General features: G+C 44.7%; 1 pseudogene across 1 annotated transcript; it reads left to right on the forward strand.

Moving 5' to 3' along the window:
• Positions 1-410: 410 nt before the first annotated feature.
• LOC309586201 (epidermal growth factor receptor kinase substrate 8-like protein 2) lies at positions 411-15,815 on the forward strand (annotated as a pseudogene). Its single transcript has 10 exons — positions 411-485; positions 1,147-1,295; positions 1,441-1,567; positions 1,921-2,036; positions 11,612-11,723; positions 12,490-12,609; positions 13,460-13,607; positions 14,695-14,878; positions 15,285-15,417; positions 15,744-15,815. The product of its transcript is annotated as an epidermal growth factor receptor kinase substrate 8-like protein 2 (transcript).
• Positions 15,816-17,774: the final 1,959 nt, after the last annotated feature.

Raw genomic sequence — 17,774 nt, forward strand, 5'->3', positions numbered from 1 at the left:
CCGGGTGCCCCAGGCAAGACCTTGGTGGAGACTTTCCCTTGTCAGCAGTTTGCCAGGGGACCCTCAGAACACCTATCCTGTTGTTTTCATCCATGGAACTAGTGGGATTCTCAACCCTGCAAGAGGCAGAAGCACCAGCAATCCTGGCCCTTCCTCACTAGGACTTTCAAAATAAGCCAAGGTCTTCTGTGTCTGTTCAAATTAGCTTTAAAGGCACTGATTTAACAGAGAGGGTATTCCCCCCCGCCTGAAATTCACTGGGAATTAGAAATGGACACAAAATAAAAATGAATGATTCCTACTCCTCCATCCCTTACTCTTCTCATCAGTCCACAACACTCGCCCCATGTGACAGAAAAGAGAAGGCACACTCAGGTTAGGGTTAAACTGTGTTTATGTTCTCTTTTCAGGCCAAACTAAGGAAGCACATCCAAAACCCCCGTGCTTCAGAGTTGGTGCATTTCCTCTTCAGGCCGCTGGAACTGGTAAATCTTATTCCCAGGTCTCACTGGGAACTCCTTTTATTTCTAGTTCACACTTACAAGTAGATAGATTGTGCAACAGGGTTGGAAAACTGCTCATACCTGGCCACAGCTTTCTCAGGAACTTCCAGAAGCGATGCCGGTTGTTCCTGGCCTCTGATCCGGTTTGAAGCTTGAAGTAAATACAGGAACCCCAGCAAATATGAATCCTTCCACCGGGTCAATAAGGCATTACTGTGAACAAAAGGGGCAGCCAGCTGGAATCCCCACTGGGAATCTGTCTGGTCTCACCTTCAGGCAAATACGGCTCAGTATTTGCACTGAAAATGCTTGGAAGCAGAAATCCCAACTTGGAAAAGGAGCCACAAAGGAATAGCAAGATACTTTCCATTTTTTGAAGTGTCAGCTTCTGACACTTCACTCGTCTGTAACAACAGCTCATTTGTAGATCAGCTCTTCCTTTGACTCCAATCCAAAAAAATCTCATGTTCCCTTGAACTGTCCAGTCTCCTTCAAAGACTTAGGTTGATGTTTCTTGCAGTGACTGTGCTGATCCAAGGATCAGCTTTGTCTTCGCTTCCTGCTCATCTGTGTGTCCCTGGTTTGACATTTTGACCGTTTCCTGCAAGTTCTCTCCTCTTTGTGTGGTTTGTGTGTGACCCAGATCATCAACAGCTGCGGTGGCCCCGAGCTGGCCCCGTCTGTCCTCAGCCCACTGCTTTCTAAAGACACCACCGATTTCCTGAGAGGACACCTGACACCCAAAGAGATAAACCTCTGGGATTCCCTGGGGGAGACATGGACCAGATCCAGGTAAGGACAGAGCTGCCATCTCCCCAGGCTCCCCACGCAGACGGGATGCTTGGATTCCCTGATGCTCCTGCTTCTTCTTTCAGGGGATGCCCTGAAAGACACATTCTTCGTGAATGTCACCTCATATTCCCACTTTCTGTCCTAGAGCCGAGTGGCCCCGAGACACGAACATCCCCACCTACATCCCCAAATTCCGCAACGGCTGGGAACCGCCCACAGAAATCTTCCGTGGAGCTCCCTGGGAAATAGACATTGGACACTTGCAAGAGGAGGTTAGTCCTGTGTCCCTGTCTCCTCACTCTCCCTCCCCCTTTTCCAGAGAAATGGAGCTGCAGGGGTAGTGGTGGCATGCAACAAGTAGTTGGCTCAAAACTCAGTTGGATCTGGTTGCCCCAGTTAAATACAGAAAGCAAATGAGGCTGGAAAAGGGCAGCAATAATGAGCCTCTCCCAATCCAAGGCAACAGCACCCTACAGCGTAACTGAGCTCCAGGGACACAGGCTTCCCTGGAGAACACCTTGACCAAAATCTGCCAGACCATGACTCATCTACCACTATCCCTCTCCTTTTCTCCGATCAGCTTTCCCCTTTCCTGGTAACACTGACTCCATGTCTGCCTTTCCAGCTCTCCTCAGCCAATGGATATCCTTACTGGAACTCCTCACTCAAGCGTGGCCAGACAGCTGAGCAGACACAGGTCGGGGATGCCTTCAAACAGAACATCACTCCACATGGAAATAGGTGATGGATCCGCACGCCCGGAGCTTTGGCTCCCGCCTCGGAACCTCATGAACGCACACGGACACGTACAGTGACACTGGGACGTTTGGGCATCCTGGAGACAACTCCCTGCCACTGTTAATAACCACCAAGGGAAGACAAAGATCAGCTGAGGGGTTATTCCCATAAGCACTGTCTGCTGTTTAACCCCCAGCAGCTCTGCAAGGAAAGGAATCGCAGGTGTTTTCCACTGCAGGAGGCAAAAATATTGAGTGACTTCATCACTCCATCCATAGGTCTTGTTTCCCAACATCAGCCCAGCAAAGTGACCTTAAGGATCAGGTGCCAAAGATGCTGCACTGCGCTTTGGCTCTCCATGTGTGTAGAGACGCTGGAATCATGGAATCACAGAAGGGATTGGGTGGGAAGGGACCTTAAAGATTATCCCGTTCCAACCCCCTGCCATGGCCAGAGACACCTTTCACTATCCCAGGTTGCTTCAAGCTCTGTCCAGCCTGGCCTTGGACACTGCCAGGGATCCAGGGGCAGCCACAGCTTCTCTGGGCAACCTGTGCCAGGGCCTCAGCACCTTCACAGGGAAGGATTTCTTCCCAATATCCCATCTAAACCCACCCTCTGGCAGCGGGAAGCCATTCCTCCTTGTCCTTTCACTCCAGGCTCTTCAAGTCCCTCTCCAGCTCTCTTGGGGCACCTTTAGGCACTGGAAAAGGCTCTAAGGGCTCTCCAGAGCCTCCTCTTCTCCAGGCTGAACATTCCCAGCCCTCCCAGCCCGTCTGTGTAATGCTCTAGCTCTTGGAGCACTTCCTGGCCCTTCCTGTCTGATATTGCGCTGGTTTATTAAAGGAAATTCTGACTCTTTCTGCTATCTCTGTGTATTTATCTCCAAAGGACTGTGAGTACGGAAGAGTCATCCCCTATGTTCCTCAGCTCTTCTTTGGGGAACTCACCTATAAATGGAACTGCAGAAATGGGGAGGGAGGAAAAGGAAACAGGATGTGAATCGAGCACCTGCATAGTGACCACAGATGTCCACTGCTAGACAGACACTGATGTCAGGCAGATCATGCCCTCCAAATAGTGCTCAGAAAGAGAACAAGTTTGGGATTCCTGAAACTGCTCTGAATTGGATTTGCTTAAACAGATGTCATTAGTAAAAGCAATCAAAGAAAGAGTTTTGATCCCTCTTCCAAGCTGATGCCACTTATCATGTATCTTCCCTGCATTCTTCTAGGGAAGCTGTTTTTGATGTTGTCCTGTCCTTCTTTTTATAAGGGAGCAAAAATACTTTATTAAGTATTACTCTTTCAGTTTTGTTTCCTCTCATCTTCTGAGATACAGTAAAGTGAACATTCAGCAGAATAGTTTTGTATTTTTTGAACACAATTCTTCTTTTATCCAATTGAGGCCCTTCTGTGATCATGAAAAAACAGAAACTGTTGTGAACTACAGTTTACACTCATAAGAGGTTGACATGGGTCAGTTCTCCAAGGTTATTCTTAGTTCAACTGCTGTGTAAACTGTTGATGTCACTGACTGGAGGCTGCTCTTCAGGACATTATAGATATGATAATTATATGACAGAAAATGCAACATATAGTTGAATCTGACCTTCAAGTTCACTAGCTTAAAAAAGGAAAAAAATGTCTGTAAGAAATTTGCTGCTTTTCCCATTACTAAGATGTAATAGATGCCTTCAAGTTTATACTCAGTCGACAGCATATACACATGGACAGCAGTGCCCATCCATCTTCAAGCTAGGGTACATTTTAAGTGTCAATGATCACTGCCTCCAGAAAGCATTTTTGAGACAAAACAGGCAAAGTCTTTTGCATATCTAGACAATCATCCAATACTAGGATCTTCACTCCCACATAAACACTTCATGTTTTTCCACAGAGGAATCTGAGATAGATTTTTCTGAGAAATAACAAACCACCAAAAATTAATTAAATGACAAACAAGGGAAAAGCACCACTTCCTCACTCAGCACATTTTCCTTGATTTTCATTAAGCATTCAGATTTACAGATGCTGATATTGCCACAAGAGCAGTTTTTTTCTGGTTTAACTTCCTCTTCCAGTAGAGCAAGCACAGCTGCAAAATGCAAGCTCATTTCCAGGCTCTCTTACACATCACCAGTTTACCACATTCCAACCAGTCACAGCTGTGCAACACCCCGTCAGGGTACTGGGATTACTGCAGTGCCACAGACAGTTTAAGTGAGGCTCATGGAGCTGTACAATTTTAACTATGTTTTATATGTATAATTAAATGATGCATGACATGGAAATAAGCCAGCTGTACTGAAACTGAACAAACTAACTGCTCTGATGCAACAGTTAAGCATCTCATCAGTTCTAAAATGAAACAGGTTTAAAGCAAAAACAATATAGAGAACAGAATGCTTGACACTGTTAAATAGCATACTCAAAGGATAATTTTTGAACATTAAGGAAATGCACTCACCCAGTCAAATTTTCAAAAGAATTCCTGGCACCAAAATGTTCTCTGTTTGCTTTTTCACCATGTTTTAAGAATGGATCACTCTGGGGGAAGAAAATCCTGTGCGCAAGACACTGCGTGAAACTAAACAATCCTTAAACATGGCTAATTTCCATGTGGAGCTGATGATTTAGCACTGTCATCCTTCAGCAGAGGAGAAAGAACTACCTGTCTTTAGTTTATTTAGGTAAGATGAAAAAAGTGAGGAGCGTGAATTTGATCTTGCTTCAATTTACTTCAGTGGAAAAACTCTTGCCATGACTTCAGTGAGAGTGAGACTGCATCTTAATTCATTCTATATGGAGAAAAACAAATCAGCTGAGAATAATGCTTTTGTTTATTAGATGTAAATTACTACCACAGTCGTTTTTAACAGTGCTAAGTAAATCCTGCTTTAAAAGCCAAACGTTGCCTTCAGTCCTGCTTATTCCCCTGTACTGTGTCACAATGCAGGATTCCTGGTCCTCTGACCAAGTCACCGCTGTCACAGTAAGCATGGCTTGCTCTGGGGAATGGCCACATTCCCACACGGGAATGATAGATGTTTGTGGATGTCACTGGTGACAATGTCCAAATCTGGGCTAGGGCATGCCCCCCAGCCAAGAAACTAGGGTGCACACTTTTGTAATATAAATGCATTCACTGAGAACACAGACTGCACTTACTAAAATGTCCATGAAAAGCAGCCAAGTAAATCAAATCAATAGGGTTAAATTTGCAATTAGGATTCTCTCTTTCGGCAGGAAAATTTTAGGATAGCCACAAATTGAGAAAAATTTGCTTTTTTTTCTTCTTTTTCTCAGAAGGCAATCAACCTTCTGGTCTGGCTATTCTTTACTTCTCCCTATGAAGTAAAATCTAAAAAGACACACACACGATATTTATGGAAGGACCTCCCAATGAATTAGGAAAAATTATTACTCAGAAGATCAAACAGAAACAAGACTGTCTACACTGTATGAATTAAACATACATGAATTAGGACACTGAGCCTTCCATTCTTTAGTAACAGAACTGATGCTGTCCTGAAAATGACATTAATGAATTAGACTGGTATATGAAAACCTTCTGCATCTGCTCTAGAGGTTGGAATGAGGATGTTAAATGAGGCAGCAGACAACAAGGACGTGCTTCTTAGGGAAGCTGAATATCACTTCTGTGCTTGTGGAGTTCTGCAGTTTGGATGAAGGTCACAGGTTATCTCCAGCTACATGAAAATGAGTGATAAATACACACTGTTGGTCTTAGACTGAAAGCAGTACTAGGCAAAGAGAGTCAAAATATGGAATATTACTCAAAATCATCCCCTGGTTTTCTAAAGATCATAATCTTCTATTAGAAGACAGTTTGTTACCTTCTCCTAATATTAAAGCTGTAATAGTAAAAGCACCTCAATCTTGTAGAAGTATCTAAGATACACAGAATAAGTAAGGTATATGGAGTGAGAGCACCCTAAAAACATCACAAGAGGAGTGACAATTTCTGGGATAGTAATGACATGAACGAGTATCTAAACGTTAAGTCTGAGTGAATAAGAGAATTTTTCAACTAATGGATCAGGGAAAATGTGAAAGGATGAGATATGTGATTAAAGATCATAGTGTATTCGGTTAACACAGGTGGAAAATATATGACTTTGATTCTGTACTACAACACATTTTAATTGATTTGTGTGTAGTTTTAGTTTTATACATGCACAATTTTTTAGAACACATCTTTAGACTGGGACAAACAATAAAGGAAATCCATTGTATGACTTTACATTGATCCCAACATCACTCACTGGAATATCTTAACATTTCCTGCACAGATTCCCATTCGTTAAGATGACAACCTTGAGAAGAAGGAAACCTATAACTGCCATTCAGAGAAGGTCTAAAATTTCAATTGCTGTTTGAACACAAAGGAGCTTTGACATGCTGTGGTTTATTGAAGCACTCCTGCAGTTATAGACACATCTTTAACCACCCTACCCTCTCCCTCTTCCTCCATCCACCACTGATTGATGCAACTGGAAGCTTCAGTAACTGCAGAGCAAAGTCCCGCTTACTTCCAGCTCTCCTGGCCCAGCAAATGCTCAGCTCTTCTGGGAAGATGGAGCTATGCCATAAGCACATTGCACCTGAAAGGAGATGAAACCTTCCCTTCAAAGACACATGTGACCAGGTTTTTGGAACTGCCTGATGTGGCCAGTTCTCATCTGTTTTCCATAAAGAAGGAAAAGAGCCCTGTATTCTCCTCTTCATGAGAGTTCAAGTATGAATTCCAAAGAACAGAGATGCCAGGACTTGTCAGTGACATGACTAACAATTTTATGAGAACTGGCAAAACAGTTCATTTCTCCTACATCTTATTCTCAGAAACCTTGGAATTGTTTTGTCTGAAAGATTTGGGGGGAGGAAGGTGGACTTAATTCTCACAACTATATTAAATATTCAGTACATCTGATATTCTGTTGTCAACACGCAAAATATAGTTTAATTATGATAAGCCATACTGGAATAATTTACAATACATAAATGTGAAAAAACAGCATTAAATTATTTCTTGTTCCATGTGGAAAAATATACACCTTCCAACCCCCCAAGAAAGTAAGACAAGGCACAATAAATTCTGGTAATTCTCTTTCTTCTGACTTTTCAGTTCCATCACAGCTCTCAAAACTAAGATTTATGTGCTGTTTTGCATCTGTATCTGTTGTTGATTTTCCCCCCCTACAGGGATATAGGTGAATAAGTTTGGACAGGAAACGGTATCCCTCAAGCCAAACTGAAAGGTTTATAAAGTTGCTAAGAAAAGTTTGGGTCAGGGCCTAAATATCAATCATCTGCTCACTGTCTTTTTAAACGAGCTCAGGCATTTTCCCAACTGTTCCCAGCAGGTCTCTGCCACTATTTTAAACTAAGATTTCAGCCATTTTTTTTCCCCTGTGTTGACCTCAATAATTTTTCTTTCTCCCCCTCTTTACCTGCCAAAGGCATCCATCAGGATTTTGCCAAAGGCTATCTGCTTTTGAAGTTGAGAGGAATTCACTAATCGTGAGCGTCAAATCCACAGTAAATGCCATGGCCATATGGTATATGCTGCTTTTGGGAATTAGCTCAAAAGGCCTAGCTGTGAGAAGGCCGGCTGTATGTCAGGAGGGTTTTACTGCTAACTTTCATAACTCATGTCAGCTCTTTCAGTTTCTGTATGCATTGGCTTCAGGGAGTGCAACTGTTCCCTGAATTTATAAAAATGTTGTCAAGATCCCTTGATCTTGCTTCCTCTGTCTCTCTCGCACAAACACATCCAAACACATTTATATACACAGTGGAATAGCATGCACAGTGGCATGCAAATCTAGCAAAAGAGAAGCTTGTAAATAAATAGCATGTCATTCTGCTTACTCAATACATTTCTCTGGGTGTTAAACTCATGATAAACATATCATAAGCCCCGATGAAGGCTCTACAGCCTGTCCCATCACACCATCCTGAGTGTAACTCTGCAATGCATAGGAAGACATAAGTTTGAAAAACAGAGCAGAAATAGCTCCCCTAAGGGCAAGGTGCTGACATAGCTGAAACATAACTAACTGGAGAGCATTTGTTTTCACTAAAGAAGGAAGTGTCAGTGACACATCTCTGTGCCTGTGGAGGTGTACTGTACATGCAAAGCAAAAAGAAATCCACCTTCTTTAAAAAATTGGCCATTAATACATAAATATGTCTGTGTTGAAATCCCTCAGACGGTACCATTCTTAACAAGAACTACACACAAGACTAAGAAATTCTGCAGAGAATCACGCTTTTGTGATCCAAAGAGGCAAGGAGAAAGAAAACCACATATGAAGAGTTTAACATACCCACTTAGTGATAGAAAAAGAATTATTACAAAAATAAATGTCAGTCCCCTTGAAACACTTGAGTCAGCGCTCTCAACTTTCTCTGATGCTGTAGGAAGGTGTGAATGTCCTCCATGTGTCACATCATCCGCACCAGCCACACAGGAATGTCTCCAATGCACCTCAGAGCCTTTCAAGGACCACTCCCCTCTAATTTATGTATAGTCTGTTAACATCCTCTTGGAGCAAACAGAAATAATACTTTTAAAAGACATTTCTACTTCAGAAACATGTGCCCCGACACAACAAAAAACCCAGATTTTAATACTGCCCCGAGGCAGAATTCATCCATCTTTAAGGCTTCTATTATGTATTTCCTGGTTAGTAATACAAAAAGAACTGCTGGCAGTATCACATCGAAACCGAAGTGGCAGAATCAGAAAAACTACTGAAAAGTTTACCTTTATAGGAAAGCTTCAGTCTTGGGATATTTTGTTTTGACGTTCCAGTGACTGGAAGGAACAGCATCGCTAAAGACAGCAGGCTGCAGGCATGTGGCACTTGCAGAGCTCTCATTCTGCTCTCCTCTTCTGTATCTTCTTTTGTACTATGGTGAAATATCTCCCCACTTTTCAAACAATCCAAGTTTTATCTGGAAGAAAAAAAGAAAACATCTGTAGATCTGCTTTACTGCATAAGCAACAATTCTGTAAGCAAGCCAGACCTATTTCTAAAGAGCACCTCAGTTAATTTCTTTGCTACGAAAGTATTTTTCCTCTAGTACAAGTAAATATGTTTTGTTTCTTTAATACTAAATTTACACATTTTGACATTGGAAAAATATGTAAACTTTTCAGACACCAATGTCTAGCCTAGCTAACGTTTAAGCACAAATTAAATTAATGCAGTATCCATAAAAAGAACATTTGACATTCAAAAGTGACCATGCAACTTGATAGTTAATACCAGTCCATTGGATATCTTACATGTTTTATAACTCTTTTTGTCTCAGTACAACAGCTATTGTGTGTTTATGCTATGACTAGAATGAACTGTAATGTCTCAGATGCCATGGGGGTACAAGCTGAGTTAACAGTGAGTACTTACCCATCAAAAACTAAACTAAGAAAACTGGAAAGAGCAAGCAGTTGTGTTTAGTTTTAATAGAGAAAAAAGTCAAAGCGGATGATGGATTTAAAAGTGCTTTCAGTATGATATTTCCAGCAGAACAACTGCCTCAACTCATCCACCAAAATGTCCTATAAACTTTAATGAGTGTTTCAGGCTGGGGTCAATAGGCTGATAGGGGATTTTGTTAGCACAGTGTGCAACTAAGCCAGCTTTGCAACACTTTTCACTTAGTAAGAATCATTCATATTCCATAAATCTTGAAGTGTTTTACAACTGAAAGCAATTATCACTGCCCTTATTTTCCCTATGCAAAAACGGAACCATAAAGCTGCAGTGAACCTATTTCCTCAAGGTCACACAGCAAGCACAGTAGTTGAAAAGAAAACAGCAACAGCAGTCCTGCTGTCCTTTGTACCCAGCTATCAAGGATCCCTTTTGCCCAATAACTCGACTTTTGCACATGAAATTATTTGAAATGGCATCTTGAGTTCTGAAGGCAAAACTTCATGGTTAATAAATCACAGAGATCAGAGTATGAAAATATTTGTGAGACCAGATCCTTCCCCCTGCAAGTGCCTGATGCTAGAGGTCAAGGGAGATGGCTGGTGAAATGACAAATGTCAGTGTTTGAGTAATGCTGTAAAACCAAGGAGTAAGGAAATGTTATGGTTAGTCAAGAGATTAATGGCTCATGATGTGCCATGAAAATTCTTTTCTGAAAGGTACTGGAGCTGCCTGATTAAAAGAGCAATCCTAGTGCCCACATCAGCCAGCACTTGCACAGACACCAAAGGAGAGGTTCCTTGCAAGTCCATGAGAGATGCAGCACAGCTTGTGGCCCCTGAGCCTTTCCACCGGTCTGTTATTTGAACTCCTGCAGCACTGGGTCTTGCAATTCTGTGAGCTACAGCAGCACCCAGAACCAATTCGGCACCTCCTGATACAGGCAGTTCATCCTTCCTGGCATGAAAGGATGGAAACAGAATCCCTTCCGTTCTCTCTGACACAGGAAATCTTTCTCAGATGAAACTTGGGCTTTCTGAGCCTCCAGACTTTCGCTCAATAGCAAAAGACAAGGAAGTGTGCAAGAAGAGCATGATGGTGAAAAAGAGGGAAACAATTCGTAAAATCCCCAAAGCATAATTCCTATTGCAGAACACTAAGCTTCTTCCTTCTCAGTCCCCTCTTCAACACTCATATGCAGTGTCTGAATGCACTACTCTTGGCCAAGTGTGAGTACATGTTCACGAAACGACATGGAGAGAAAACAGACAAACATGAAATGCCTGTTTCATCTTTCTCTTCCCTTTATTACAGTATCAGATCCTAAAGGAACACCCTTACTTCTTCTGTGCCAACACATCTATCTGAGGGTGGACCACGAAGGACTAAAGTGGATTAGACTATCCCAGGGTTAAATCGCCTTGAAGAAATTTATTTAGAGGTGAAAAAGGGGAAAAGAAGGAGAGGGGAGGAGGGGGAAGAATACATGAAGATGAGACACCAGCCCTGTTCATCTTCAGCAGGATGATAGTGACAAACCATACTTCAAAAAGAAGCAATTAAGAGGGAGCCAGTCTCACTGCAAGTATGTTGAGAAGTCACGGCCTGAAGGTCTGGGCCTCAGCCAACAGGGAACTCACCAAAGGATATGGGGCTCATTTTCTTGAGGCAAATTACTGTGAAGAATCAGGACTAAATTTGACTAAAAAAACAGTTGCATCATTGCACTGTCATTTGCTGAATTGATTGAGAATCAGCACCAAACTCGGCCCTTCGGCCATAGCTCACAACCTCACTTTTTCATGTAGGCTTTTTTTGCTAATGGGAACCTTCCTTTTTTCTTGGTTGGGTTTTTTTTCCCCTTTCCCCTTTTATTTGAATAATGTCTGTGAAAAACCATTTGCTTTCACAAGGCGGTTAGTTTACACTGGAGGCAGCAGCTCTGTGAGCTCGAGCCAACCCTGTCCTGTCTTTAGATTCATTGCAATCTGGCCACATTGTCACATATATTTTTAGTTTATGATGATCCTCTAATACAATTCCAGCTTCCACACAGAGTCCTTCCAACAGTCTAGCTCAGGTTAATGAACTTCAGGACACTTCTCTTCTGCAGGAATTTCGAGGCCCAGGGGGTGGCTGTGCCCAAGAGATTTGCCAAAATCCGCTACGATTTCACCGCGCGAAACGCCAGTGAGCTCTCGGTGCTGAAGGATGAAATCCTGGAGGTACGTGACCGCTCCTGGAAAAGGTGTGTCCCCCAGGGGCAGGAGAGAGCTCGGGATAGCAACAAGCACCAACTCCATTTTCCCTGGTGGTATCTCAGCAGTGACACAAAGCTTTGCTCAAACCCAAAGCTGGAGCAGGCTGCCTGTGCTGTGTCGTGTCATTTCCTCAGCTCAAAGACATCGGTCCCATTTTAACCACAGTGAGGAGGGAGGACAACAACTCGCTCTAGAGCCCTGCTCATCCCCCGCTGGGTCGGTTCCTTATCACCACTTCCTCCTCCACGAGGATTTGTTTTCTCTGAAAAGCACCTTTCTCATAACCTTTCTCTTACTGCAGCACTGTTGGCAGCTGGACAAGGTGGGACGTGACTTGGGCTGACACTGATCTGTGACCTGAGGAAAAGGTTTCTCTGCAAAATGTGGCTTTTTATTTATTTAATTATTTATTTTAATGCAAAAAGACATCAGAAACTCAGTCCTTAGGAAAAAAAGGTCTGGAGAAACAGGGACATTATGTAGGAACTATGAGTTCTTCAGCACGCAGAGGTGCTCTCCTGTTCATCCTTACGATACATTCTGATGCTTTCCAGGAGAAGTTTCAGTCCTGGATTGCATCTGAGAGCAACAGATCTGATTAGAGCTCCTGGCCTCAGTGATGTCCTTCTGGCAACTTCACCTTTTGGATGGTTCGGCCCCGCTATATCCTGGTTGTTTATGCCTGAAATCCCATTTTCCCACAGCAGATTTATTTTTGTCCCTCTCTCAGGTGTTGGAAGATAATAAGCAGTGGTGGAAGTTGCTCAACCGGAGTGGGCAGGCCGGTTATGTTCCGTACAATATCCTGGATGTGGTGAAACTGGAAGAGCTCAAACAGGTCTGTAGTCAGGTAATACCTGACTGGTATCAGCTGCAGGGCACAATCTGCCTCTGGGAATAATGTTGTCATTAGACCTCCCTGATTTCTTAGGATACTATGCACCAATCAGGACAGACCTTCAGAAGTAGACAAAGCCAGGAGATTCCTGAGTCTCCTATGATAAAATTCACATTTTGCTACGATCGTCTTCCCAAATAAGGCCTATCCTTCCTATTTGTGCACCAGCCTCCTGCTTTCCATATTTTTCCACATCAAGATTTTTCTTGGGGGTTAAATTAAAGATGGACACTTCCCTCAGCCAGTTCAGTTCAGCACCAGGAACACGTTACTGGAGTGGAGGCAGATGGAAACACCATCTAAGTGAGAATTAACTGAATACTGCAACTTGCACTGCAGAAATGTGGAGCTGGAGTGTTCTAAACACCCTAGGGAAGCATGGAATTGCTTCCCCATTTTGGTATTGCAGCGTTTGGGCAAAGCCTAAGGCGGCCCAGCAGGCTTCTGGATAAATCCCTGCTAGTTTAATCAAAACGTCAAAAAACTTTCCAGTCCGCTCCAGGCCCTTGGCAGTGGTCCCGCTTCACATCCCAGCTACGGAGCAGTGAGGCTCTGCCTTCCAATGAGATCGAACACGTTTGGCACAACTAGGAATTCCCTTGCGCAAACTTCAGACTTTGCTTTGGGTTCTTCATTCCCAGAAATTAACTTCTTCCATGCAGCTCCACCTGAGGTCTCCCCAGCCCCACATCAGCACAAGGAGAACACGGCAGTTTGTCCCTCCGTGGGTGTGAGGCAGAAAGCTTAAGAAAATTAAAAACGACCAAAAAAAATTCTTACTTTTCTTTCCCTTTCTAACCAGTCTAACCAGAGCTACAAAGGAGACCTGAGCCCCAGGGGCCATGGCCCATCCAGCCCAACCCACAAGCTGCCTGCCAGCTACGCCGGGGATAAGTGGGGCACTGAGATGTTGTCGCGCCACTCTGCACAGGACGCCAAAGAACGCACGTGTGTGTCCCACTCTGGGCTCCCCTGGGTTTGGGCGCTCGGGGGACCAGACCTGCCCAAGGGGCTCCCCTGCACCTTTTACTGATCACAGCAATGCAGCAGCACTGTGTCTGGAGGCCATTCCAGGCAGGACAAGAGCCAAGAGAGCAGCCCTGGGGCTTGTGACACCGCCGGGGCTCTCGGGCGGCCCGGGCCGAGCAGGGCAATAAGTGATCACCCCATGCCTCCTTCCTCCAGTTCTAACTTCCTCCTCCTCCTCCCAAGGAGAGAGTTTCCTTTCTCTTCCAAAATGTTTAAGTGTGTCTAAGGAACAGCTCAGGTCAATCCCTTTCTCTCACTTCCTTTTGCTCATCTCCCGGCACACACACAGTGCCCGCCTGGCCGCTTCCTTCATGTGGTTCCACAGAATTCCCGGCCAAACAGGAGATCCGCATCACTCCCTCACCCTGCACATGCTGTGGGGCTCACAGAGCAGGAGAGAGATCAGGGGCCCTGCTCACCTCACCCCTTATCCCACCCTGTCCACTCCTGGAAGCAGGAGCCCTTCTGGGACGACAGGAAGCCCCACCATACAAGGACACAAATCTGTTCGTATCACTGAGTTATTCTCCACAGTCTTCAGGAGTTTCATGGGGAAAGCGATACTGGATGAAGAGTCACTGGAGTTTTCACAGAAGCACAGGATGCCCTGGGCTGGAAGGGACCTTCAAGCTCATCCCATCATGAGTGTGTTGCTCATTCCCAGTTTGTGCTTCCTGCCGCTTCTGTTCTGTTGCGGAGCAAAACCTGGAGCTCTGCGATCAGCAAATTAGTGACTAGAAGCAGCAGAGAGGACTGAAAAGGTCTCAATTCCAAACCTCCAATTGTAGATTCTCACAGAACTGTGCTTCCACATCAGGCACCAGCCAAGGGGTGATGGGAGCAAAATAAATGGCAACACAGGGGCACAGGAAAATGGGAATCACTTTTCTGGGCTGAATTTAAATAAGAATGTTGAGCCACATCCCCATCTGCCTTACAGTTTCCCCACAAACATTTAATGGCATTTTTGACTGAAGACTTGCTTTCATTCCCTACTTGTTTCTACAGAACTTATTCACCAAACGGATGAGCTGAACGACGAGCTGCTAAAGAAGATCACAAACAATAAAATTCAGCCTCCCCACAGGAATTTCAAAGTGGAAAAGCCTCAGCAAGTTTTCGTGCCCCTCACCTTTGAATCCAGCACTGAAGAAGTCAAAGCCTGGCTGGAGGCCAAGTCATTCAGCAAAGAGTAAGATTTGCCCTGTTGCCACGTGCAATGCTCGTCCTTCCCTGGAGAAGGAGCGGGGGAGGCCACCGGCACCATCTCACCTGGGACAAGCCACTTGGATTTACTTACAGAGCCTGTGTTGCAAATTAGATTTCAACCCTGTTCAATCCAGGCTCTATAACCAGAATGTTCAGAGCCCAAAGTCACTCCCTTTCTCTGGTATAAATATTTTCTTGGAGATAAACAGTTAACTAACTAAATCCAAGGCCTGAAATGCTACTGGAATTGCAGCTGCCACCTTGGAACAGCCCCAGGGCCCCGTGATATGGTCCCACTGCAGCTCCTGGCCTCCCATCTCCAACTCCTCACCTCTGGCACGAGGCCACGTGCAGCACAATCGTCACCTCCCTACTTTGTGTCTCCCCAGGACCGTGGAACACCTGGGCATCCTCACCGGAGCTCAGCTCTTCTCCCTCAACAGAGAGGAGCTGAAGAAGGTGTGCGGTGATGAGGGAAACAGAGTCTACAGCAAGATCACAGTGGAGAAAAACCAGCTGGAGGTAAGCATTTTTCTGGATAATTCCTGCTGGAATGGGGGCTGTACCAGCAGCGTCAGATAGCTCATTAAACAGGCATTTTAAAAAATACAATTGTGGGGAAAAAAAATGCAACCAAACCTACACCAGCAATAAAACACACGTAAAAATTCCGAAGTGTCTTTTGAGCAAATCTGTAAGATCCCCCTGTTTCCACTAATTAATCTGCTTTTTACTGATATCACTTATCTCTTTGAAACTAGCTCTACTTTTACAGCATTAATTAAATACTGTCACTTAACTGCAGCTTGAAGTTCAAATCCAAACTGCCTGTTTTGTTTCCATTCCAGAAAAGCAGAGGGGAGTCAGAGCTCCAAGAAATCACGAAGCGCCGCCAGGAAAGGATTGATTCTGCAAATTAAAGTCTCTCTGCTTTATTTCAACTCTTAGCCCTAAGTAGTGCAGAAAAAAAGGGAATGAAAGCAATGATTCCTGGCCCAGGCCAGATGCAGCAGAGCTCCCCTTGGGGTCCAGCTGCCATCAGAGTGACAATTCCTTGAACACTGTTGGGAAGGGTTGACAATAAGACCATGTCCCACTGGGAAAGGTGTTTTAATTTTGCATGAAGTATTTTTTTTATAACTATATATTTTATACTGAAATTTTCCGTGCATGCGATCAGAGCAGGATTCACACGGGGCTGGATGTACAAGGGCTGGCTTCAAGCAAAAAAAGACCCCCAAAGCTTTTCTCCGAGGGCTGTCCCCTGCTCCCCACTCTCCCCTGGCAGAGCAGGCGTGGCACACAGCACAAGAGAGGCCAGCCTCAAGGCTTGGAGCCTGGACCAGAGGAATAAGGCTTTAGAACCCTGCAATGGTTTGGGTTTAAGGAAAGGACATTAAAGCTCATCCCACTCCACCCCCCTGCCATGGGCAGGAATGCCTGTCACAAGCCCAAGTTGTTCCAAATCTTGTCCAACCTGGCCTCGGACACTTCCAGGAATGGTGAGTCATGACCTCTCTGGGCAACCTAACCCTTTCTATTTCCATTTCCATTTCCTCCTCAGTGCAGGTGTCCCCTGCAGCCCACGAGCACAGGGCCGGTGACAACTGCCTGTCCTTGTCCTGTCCCCCTGTGCCCCCTCGTTGGACAAGGCTAGAATGGCAACACACATTCCCAAAGTCTGGCTGCTTCCTTAAATCCATGGACCAGCTAGTGCTATCTCTGAACAGCTGAAATGAGCTTTCAGTGCCTAGAAATGAGCAGGAGTGACAAACAAAGGGATTTGAATCTGGAAATAGGTGAGTTCCACCCGCCCACCGCTGCTGATGCAGAGGCTGGGGCTCGGGGCAGCTGTGCAGCCCTTCCCTGGGGCACGGATCCTGCACTGGAATGTTGCGGTGGTGTTGCCAAACCGGGCCTCAAACCAGGAGAAGATAAGCCCTGACCGTTTGCTCCCGACCCAGGCACACCCACAGCCCTTCCCAGGGTGTTGGTCACTTGTCCCCATCTTCACATTTTCACTGCAAAAAGTCAGCTGAAATGATTCCCAAAGAGCTGAAACCCCAAAGCACACTGGGAAAGGCAGGTTTAACACAAATTAAATGGCCACAAGAAAAAAACCCCTCTAATTTAGCACAGGGTGTTGCTCTTTACTTCCCGTTTTCCTTCATAAAGTTATGTGCATTTGTATATAGCAATCTGTAAATAGGGGTGAGGAAAATCCCTCTCCCTAGAAGCAGAATTAAGTGATTATGCTTCCAAAATTTACTCACCATTTCAAAACTCAAGCAAGCAGCGTAGTTCCTGTCCACAGCAAGTTTGGCACATTGCATTTCTAGCTCTGTTTGACTGACAGACCAATCTGATTGCAAAGCAGTGAAGCACACAGAGCTCCAGAGCTGCCCACAGCCCAGGGACAGCTGGGTTTTCTCTCTCAGCACATGCTGAGTCTTCGTCCAAATTTGTGCCTGTCATTGCACATTTAATGGAAAAAGCTTTAAAACAGCATCTGGGGAGCTCATGTCTAAAACTGAGAACACCAGTGCACCTTAGTTTTGGCTTCATTCTTAAGCGTCTCCAATGGATAATCTGTTTTCTTCATTTGAAACAGGACACTGCTCTCACCAGCAGAATTAGGGTGCAGGCAGGGGAGGATCCTGGGTTTAGTCACAGCCCTGCTAGGATCTGAGAAGGGCACTCACCTTGTCAGGGAGGGATGAAGAGGACAATCCTCCTGAGAAGCCCTGGCTCCGGATTAGGGTGGAGATGGGAGGCAGGATGGCAAGCACGGGAGGCGAAAAAGTTTCTAAAATGAAAATAAAAACGAATGTTGAGCTAGGAAACACACCATCTTCTAGTCCTGGGGTGTAGAGGAAAGC

The sequence above is a fragment of the Coloeus monedula genome (assembly GCF_965178545.1).
Source record: "Coloeus monedula genome assembly, chromosome: 2".
Lineage (NCBI taxonomy): Eukaryota > Metazoa > Chordata > Aves > Passeriformes > Corvidae > Coloeus > Coloeus monedula.